At 47.0% G+C, this 7,808-nt stretch overlaps 1 protein-coding gene across 1 annotated transcript in view; it reads left to right on the top strand.

Annotated features, from left to right (window-relative positions):
- FZD8 (frizzled class receptor 8) overlaps positions 1-7,808 on the top strand; it is a 44,180-nt gene that overhangs the window by 2,356 nt on the left and 34,016 nt on the right. The window lies entirely within an intron of this gene.

Genomic DNA, 7,808 nt, shown 5'->3' with positions numbered 1-7,808 from the left:
CCGGCGACGTCAGCACCGGCCTGACGTGGCGGTCTGGCACGGCCAGCTCGGTGTCTTATCCAAAGCAGATGCCACTGTCCCAGGTCTGAGCGGAGAGGGGCACCCGGCTGGGGGCGGGGGTAGAGGTGGCGAGGAGACCGAGTGCGACGGAGGGACTGGACGGGCTGAGGTTCCCACCCCTTCCCTGTGTTGATTGCTATTAGCATGATAATGAACTCTTAATGGTATCCATTAGCTGGGACTTAAATGACTCGCTTAGAACAAAGTACCTGGCATTGAAGCCTCCCAGACCCAGCCCACTTTCCTCCCGCCAGGCCCAGGCGTTATTTCTGTCGGCAGGGGAGGGTGCACTCGGCGGCGTTTCCAGCACCAAGCCTGAGCCCTGAGCTGAGCTGGAAGCCACGTCTACAGATTCACCTGAGGGACCTCTGATTCTCCCTCAACTCTGCTACGTCAGCTCTTACTCCTCACTTCCCCTGGAGGAGGGGTGACCGCGACCTCGTGGGATTGCACGGTTTGGGTATTCTTAATGACCAGGCAAATGCCTTAAATAAACAAGCAAGAAATGTCTTAATTATACACCCCAAGTAAATACGGGTTTCTTACATTAGAGGATGTATTTATATAATTATTTGTTAAATTGTAAAATGTGTAAAATATGTATATATCCAAAGATATACAATGTGTACATGGTTTTGTAAAAAGTTTAGAGGCTACCCCTGTAAGAACAAATATAAGTATTCTATTTTGTCAATAAAATGACTTTTGATAAATGACGTAACCATTGCCCTCTCCCCCTGCCTCTTCTAAACTGTTCCCTTGAAAGTGCTTGCTAAGGACGGACCAGTGGGGAACATGGACACTTTCTGGTTTGTTGCTCTGTACGCTGACCTTAGACGTGGGGAAAATGGCCTGTTCAACTCTGGTTCTGAAGTTGCGAGCGAAGTAAATGTCACTGTTGAACTGAAATCAAAACTGAGTTTTCGCACCTTTCCAGTGGCGCTTCCCTGATCCCTGGAGAACAGCTCTCACCTTGGTGTATGTAAATAAGGTTTTCCCCAGTGGTCATTCCACGTGGGCCTTGTTATTTAGCCTGTAAGATCCTAAAGGTTTGAAAGCCCCACGCTCAGGCACCCGTGGTTTGGGGAGCACCCGATTTTGCAGGGCCGAACACCGCTGGAGTGTAGAGGTTAACATTTTAAACCGCAGTTCCCACTTTACCGTGGAAGTCAGTTGACAATCTGGTAGCGGGCAGGCGCTCTTTAATGGATTAAACTAACGGGTTAACATCTTAATAACCCTCCGTGCTTGTGTATACCAAATGTGCTGCTTTTCCTAGAGAAAAAGCTATTGTTCCTCTGTCAAGACTAAGCTAATTTATTTGAGCAGAAGGCTGTTGAGTTAGCAGAAGAATGCTTTAGCGATTGTTGAACTTTTTACCTGTCTGCCCAGTGGCTCAGCACATCATTCCTTTAAGAGGAGCTAAATGAATAGGGTTAATCTGTAGGGAACTTGGTCTTTTGAGTTGGAAAAACTTTGATCTTTTCTCCTCTCCAAATGTGCTGTATAGTCTGAAGTTTCTTTCCCTGCCGCCTGGCTCCTCTTGGTGCAAACCAATTGGCCACCGCGGAGCCTTAAAGTTCTTCCATTAAAGGGATGTGGGACTTTTACTTTAAAAAGGAGAGAGAGCGAGGGAGAGGAAGACTTGTAACAGTTAGTGAAGACCAGAGGCACAAGTGGCTCAGCCTTTTAAACAGCTTTCCCGGGCATTGTTAGCCAGCCTGCAGGCAGCTAGACATGGGTTGAAGCATTATAGAAAAGGGCTCTGAATGCCCTACAGGTGGTCTGTGCACATAATCCCCCAATTTAAAGCGTTTTCCTTTGCTGGACAATTGCATTACAAAACTCCCTTCTTTTTCGCTCCTAATTGAACCAATGAACTATTATAAACTACAAGTTTTTCTTTAAAAAAAAATCCTCAGTGCCTAAATTCTATTGACTAAATTCTGGCAAGTTTTCTGAACTGAACCTTTTAAAGCACCGGAAGTAAAAGCTGCTTCTGCAGACATTTCTCTTTTGCGGATATTTTTATTCCTTATGCTTGTTATTTTCTGACAGATTAGCAATAATTTAAAAGTAATTGGTAAGATTGTGTGTTCCTACTGAAAAGATAGCCCCAGGTCCCTTATTAACCTGTCAATCAAGATAAGAAATGGGCAGCTACCCGGCTAATGATGGGGCCATCAATCATTGCGGGGTGGGAGGGGACTCGTTTGGTGTATCCTGCTAAAATGTTTGTTCTCTAATTTTCCTAATCTTCAGTGGTTAAAACATTTTTTTAAAAGTTAATGGGCTGCAGACTACTTCCTTGACTGAGCTTCTAAAAGGATGTTATGGTAGCATTGTGCAAATCCTTTCCAGTCATTCTTGGTGTTAGTTGGATTTTTAAAAATCAGATTTGCAGTAAGGACACCAACTCTAGTGATCAAGCCAATGTTATTTTTTAAAGCACTTCTCCAGCAGTTTTATTCATTATGGGAGCACTGTTCTGGAGTTTAGCAACAGCAAGCATCCTACTTCTGCCCTGCGTGGTAACTGCTGTCATGGCGTGCATGCCAGCCACAGGGCTGACATCCTTGGTGATGGGGTAGAATTTTGAGCACAGGTCCCATAGTCCCCATCACAAGAGATGGGGTGGGGAGAGAGTTGAAAGGCCCTAGCACATCGGTCTTCTCGTTATTAATACATTTTCAGCTATGTGATTCAGCAGTGAGGCATGTCCGGCTCGAAGCTTTTTACCTTATTCTCCGTATACCCTTGCAAACTGTCATATGTGATAACTTTTTCAAGATGGCCTAAGTGCACTCAGTTCTAAGCAAACTTACTCAACAAAAAGCCCTGTGTACATTCTAAGGACAAGTTTAAGTAAAAAGTCCTGCCCCTGTGATCACTGCAGACTGCTTGGAAGAGTTTGGTTTAAAAAGAAAGAAAGTACTGGTCCTTTGCTTTTCAAACTGAGTTTCCAAGTCGTCACTGCCCACATGGTATCAGACTAATGGAATCAAAAACCCACAATTGATTTCAGGGATGAGAGGGGAGCAGGGTCTCCACTCGGCCATTCGAGTAGATGACTGTGGCTCTCGCCAGAAAGCCCCTTCGTGCTATGCAGATGTGTCCCTAATTATTATATAAACAAGTGTCCATTCCGAAAATCTTGTCAAACTATTGGGGTAGGGGATTGATGTGGTTACTGTGTGGCTAGAAGGTCAATGTAAATAAAGTCTAATATGGTTCAATTAGTAAAGCCAAAGCTCATTAAAATCTCTTGTGGGAGAAGTTATGCAAAACACGTTCTTCTTGCTTTATGATAAATGCAATTTGAAAGTACCATAAAGCAGGAGGGAGAAACGTGTGTATGAAAGTTTAAGGAGCAAAGCCTGTCCCGTTATGGTTTCTTAACCAGCATTAATCACTGGCAGGTGCCAGTAATACTTCAAAGTTTGGGGAAATTAAATCGAATCGTCTTGCTAAAAAGTGATCATAGAAGGAGAAATAGGCTGGGATTTAAAGTGTAGATGTTCAAACATTCTGTTGAGACTCACACCTTACCTGTTAAGTAGCGTTATTTTTCCACAGTTGGTGCTATACTGCCACCATGTGGTGGCTCAAAGCTCCAGAAACATTCAGTTCATTCATTCAAAAATACAGGCCCCAGGCCCGCCCAGAGGGCCTGCCAACATTCCTTATTCAATATTTCGAATTCTTCTCTTAAGCAAAGGACCCCAAGTTGTATGAGTTTAAAGCCTGGTCATAAGATATCCCTTCCACACAGTAAGGTTAACTTTCATTAACCCCAGTTGAATTAAACTCTCAATGTAACAGTCATGTTAGAAATAAAATGAAGCTGTGTTGAAAGCCAAGGGTGTATCTTCTTCAAATGATCTTCTGACTTACTTTTACTTTAAAAATTGGATGCTTGCCAAAGACCCGCCCTACCAAAACTTCGAATGGGAGAAAGAGTGACTAATAAAGACTGTCTTAAGGCGAACTGTAGTTGGCCTGCTTGATTAACTGCACCATGGCACAGTGTCCCGCGCAGGGCCTGACCTGCTAAGTCCCGTGGACGCGAGTTAATGCCGTATGTGCTTGCTGCTGGGTCTGGTGGGGTGCAGGCCGTCACCCCACCCCCAGCCAGGTGTTCATGGAAACACACCAAGGACTAGGAACTGCAATAACAAACAAGGTCAGCCAGAGGGGAGGGCGCATCTGCTGCAGAATGCTAGTGCTCCCGGAGGAGGCCTCCACAGCCCGGCAGCGTGGGGAGTCCGGACCTTGAAGACTGACGAGCTTAGAGAGCAGACAGCCTCACCAGACGTGCAGATTTCTTATTCCTGGGGACCAGACTGGAGGAGACACTGGCCAAGAACCAAGAAGGTCTCCGAGGTCACCTACCACAATCATGGGATTGCAGAGCTGAGGGCTCGTGGAGAGTGTTGCTACCCCACGAACGGAGAGCAGAGGCAAGACCTAGCTGTGTAAGGTTTTGCAAATGTAGACTCAGCTCTGTCACGGAGCCAGAAGCTGCATTTTAACATCATCCCCCAGTTTCACACGTACACCGCAGTGTGGGAAGATCTGGGGTGCAGTCCCTCATTTTACAGGGTAGGACCTAGACGCCCGAAGACTACACTTGCTGGACCCACACAGGCAGGAGCTGAGTTGGGCCTAGAAGCTACCAATCCTACTGCTCACTCCTGTGTGCTAGGCCTTTGCTGGCTGCCCTGCTCTTCTGGGCAAATCCTAAAGCCACCACTCAGTGTGTTCACAGTGGAAACACTGACTCACCAGGGCTGCATTGACCCGGTTCCTGTCATGCCAGGGTTGCCCCATGGTTGCTGGGAACTTACCTGGCTGGGCACAGGAATACCCAGCCTTGGAGGGCTGTGCACAGAGCTTTGGAAAGGCTCGCCTCTAGGGCCTCTGGACCACCTAGTCAGCTTACCTGCTCTTTGCTGCACTCACAATAATTTAGCACTGCCCGTATTTAGCATATTTCTAGCTAATCCAGAAGACTCAAGGACACAGAGTCAGTGTCCTGACTTAGTGAGGGGCGACGTGACGGGGAGGGAGGGAGGAGGGAGATGTAGAGTCCACAGGGGAGAAGGGCCAGATGTGGAAGACATCTGTCCTGGCTAGCAGTAGCCAGAGAGCCCTTCGGGGAGACCACGCTGCAGCCAGGAAGGAAGGAGACCCGCAGAGCCACCGAGCAGTGAAGGCCGCCACCGGAAGCAAGAAACAGAAGGGCCCGAAGGGGGACGTGAGAAATCACCAGGGTGGGAGGGCAGCCTGGAGAGGAGCTCTGCCGATTGAGTCCAGGCCCGGGCCTAGCGGAGGTGACCGAAGAGCATGGTCACCTGAAAAGGACCACAGAGGCCAGAGAAAGATGGAAGGGGAGCGCTGGCCAGGGCGAGAGGCGATGTTAGGAGAGAAGCCGACTAAATGATGATTGTCCCCACAAGCCGTGGGTGTCTCACTCGGGTGTAACACTCGGGTGTATCAAACATGAACCGAAACTAGAACTCTGGTTTCCAACATTTTCCTCTAGCAAACCCATCGTGGTTCACTCCCAGGCAGGGGTTCTCACGGCCTTCATGTTAGATGCATTTGGGGTGTATTTTGAAGATATCCATGCCTGGGTTGTATCCCAGGCCAATAGAATAGGATTTCTAGGGTGCTGTCTCTGAATCTGCAGTTTTTAAAACTGCCCCAGGTGACACGGCCGAGCTGACTCAGTGGACGTCATCGGCCGGAGTGTCACCATCTAAGATGAAATGTGTGTTAGCAGGAAGTAGCTAAGCAAGTTAGCTAGTGCCGCCTAGCCTGACTGCCTTCAGTGCCCTGGCTGGCCTTTTCTTTTCGTCACTCAAGAGGTAAATATTTGAGAGAGGACAGGAGTGCCCTCCCCTGGCCCAAAGGGAGAACTTCATGTTCTGTGGTTTTATACAAACTGTCTCACAGGAAAATATCAAATAACCCTGCTTTTCCACTTGTAAAGAAATAACAGAGAATTGTGTACACAGGGTGATTCTGTTAAACTAGAAATTAAGTCCAGCCTGTGACCCTAGGAGGAGCCGAGAATGTTGGTGAATTAATTCATAAAGATATTGGAATGGCCTCCTTTTGTTATTGAGACCAACTTAGCTAGAACAAAAGCTCAGCCTGGAGAGACCTGAGACAGGCACAGCTTCCCAGAAGGTTAAAGGCATGTCAGTATGTGTATCCCCGTCTCACCATCTTTCAAAAAAATATATTATTATTTATTTAATCTTATTATTTTTGTTTTGTTTTTGCCATAGGGCGTGTGCACTTACTGGAGAGAAAGAGAGACAGTGAGAGGGAAAGTGAGAAATCGCCCCCCAAGTAGGGCGTGGCCATGCTGCAGTCCCTTCTTCTCCACTCTCCTCTCAGGATTTCGGGCAAACACACATACCCCCAACATGATTTCCAAGCCATCGGGTCCAGGACTTGAACCACGGTTAGCCATGTGGGAGTCTAGCACCTTAACCACTACACCACCTATTAGCCCCAATGTTATTATTTTTAACTTTCGCTATAGGGCACGTACTTTCACTAGAGAGAGAAAGAAAGGGAAAGTGGAAAAGCAAGCCGCCACATCTGGGACTCAAACTGGTCGCCCTGTGGGAATCCCGCACCTTAACCACCATGCCACCTGCTGGGCCCACACTTCACCATCATTACAGGCACGATACCATCTTGCCTAACCCTGGAACTTCACCAAGGTCCTGGACTTCTAGGATAACATTTATTCAATGCAAAAATCTGCTCCTTCTCTGCCTCCTATGAAAGGACTCTTTCATCAAAGACCTAGAAAGGGAGATTCCCTTCTGCAAGTCAAGTCATGCTTTCAGGACTCTGGGTAATACACATCATTTTAGATCTTCACTGTGACGCCTCATCCTAATCCTGTAAGATAAAGCCCAATTAAGGTCGTAGGTCAAACACATGAACAGGATGCAGATTTTGTACAATGCCACTAACAAGCACCTCTCGGCCATACCTTAATCATTCTGGAAATTATTTCAGAATGAACATTGTTTTTATTTACAATACTTAACTTAGACAATCTCGAGGGGACTGTAGGAAGCCAGGAAAATGGAGGAGCTAAGTGTGCAGACGCTGAGCCTTCACCTGCTTCCCCAGGAACTGATCTTCGGCAGGTTACTAAGCCACTGTCTCCCTCATCTCCTCTCTGTAACGTGGGGATAAGAATAATACCTACTTTAAAGAGCTGTTTGGAGGACTGAGTTCTAATATGGATAAAGTGTGTAGAACAGGGCCTTGCAGGAGCAGGTAGTGTCAGCTGCCATCCTCAGAGAGCTGGTGTTATTGTAGATGTTTCCTTGTGTGCTTTTTTTTTTACTCGGTGTTGTTTGTTTCTTTTATGAAAAGAGGGCAAGAGAGAGAGAAAGGGAAAGGGAGATAAAGAGACAGGCATTTTTGGCATGGTCTCGCCAACATTGCACAAGCATTCCGATTTCTCCACATCCTCATCAAAATTTATTATTTTCTGGTGCTTTGAAAATAGCCATCCTGAGACTGGCAGTTAGTGTAATGGCTATGTCGCTGGACTCCCATGGAGTGGACCACGGTTCGCGTCCCGGACCTGGCGGCTTAAACTCACGCCGGGCGCATGTGCGTGCGTGCCCAAGATCCCGAGAGGAGAATGTTGGAAAAGAGATTGCGGCGTGGCCACCCCCCCTGGGGGGTGATTTCTCGTTTTTTTTTTT

Source organism: Tupaia chinensis, unplaced genomic scaffold (genome assembly GCF_000334495.1).
Source record: "Tupaia chinensis unplaced genomic scaffold, TupChi_1.0 Scaffold000578_2, whole genome shotgun sequence".
Lineage (NCBI taxonomy): Eukaryota > Metazoa > Chordata > Mammalia > Scandentia > Tupaiidae > Tupaia > Tupaia belangeri.
This window is presented reverse-complemented; position numbering and strand designations above follow the sequence as displayed.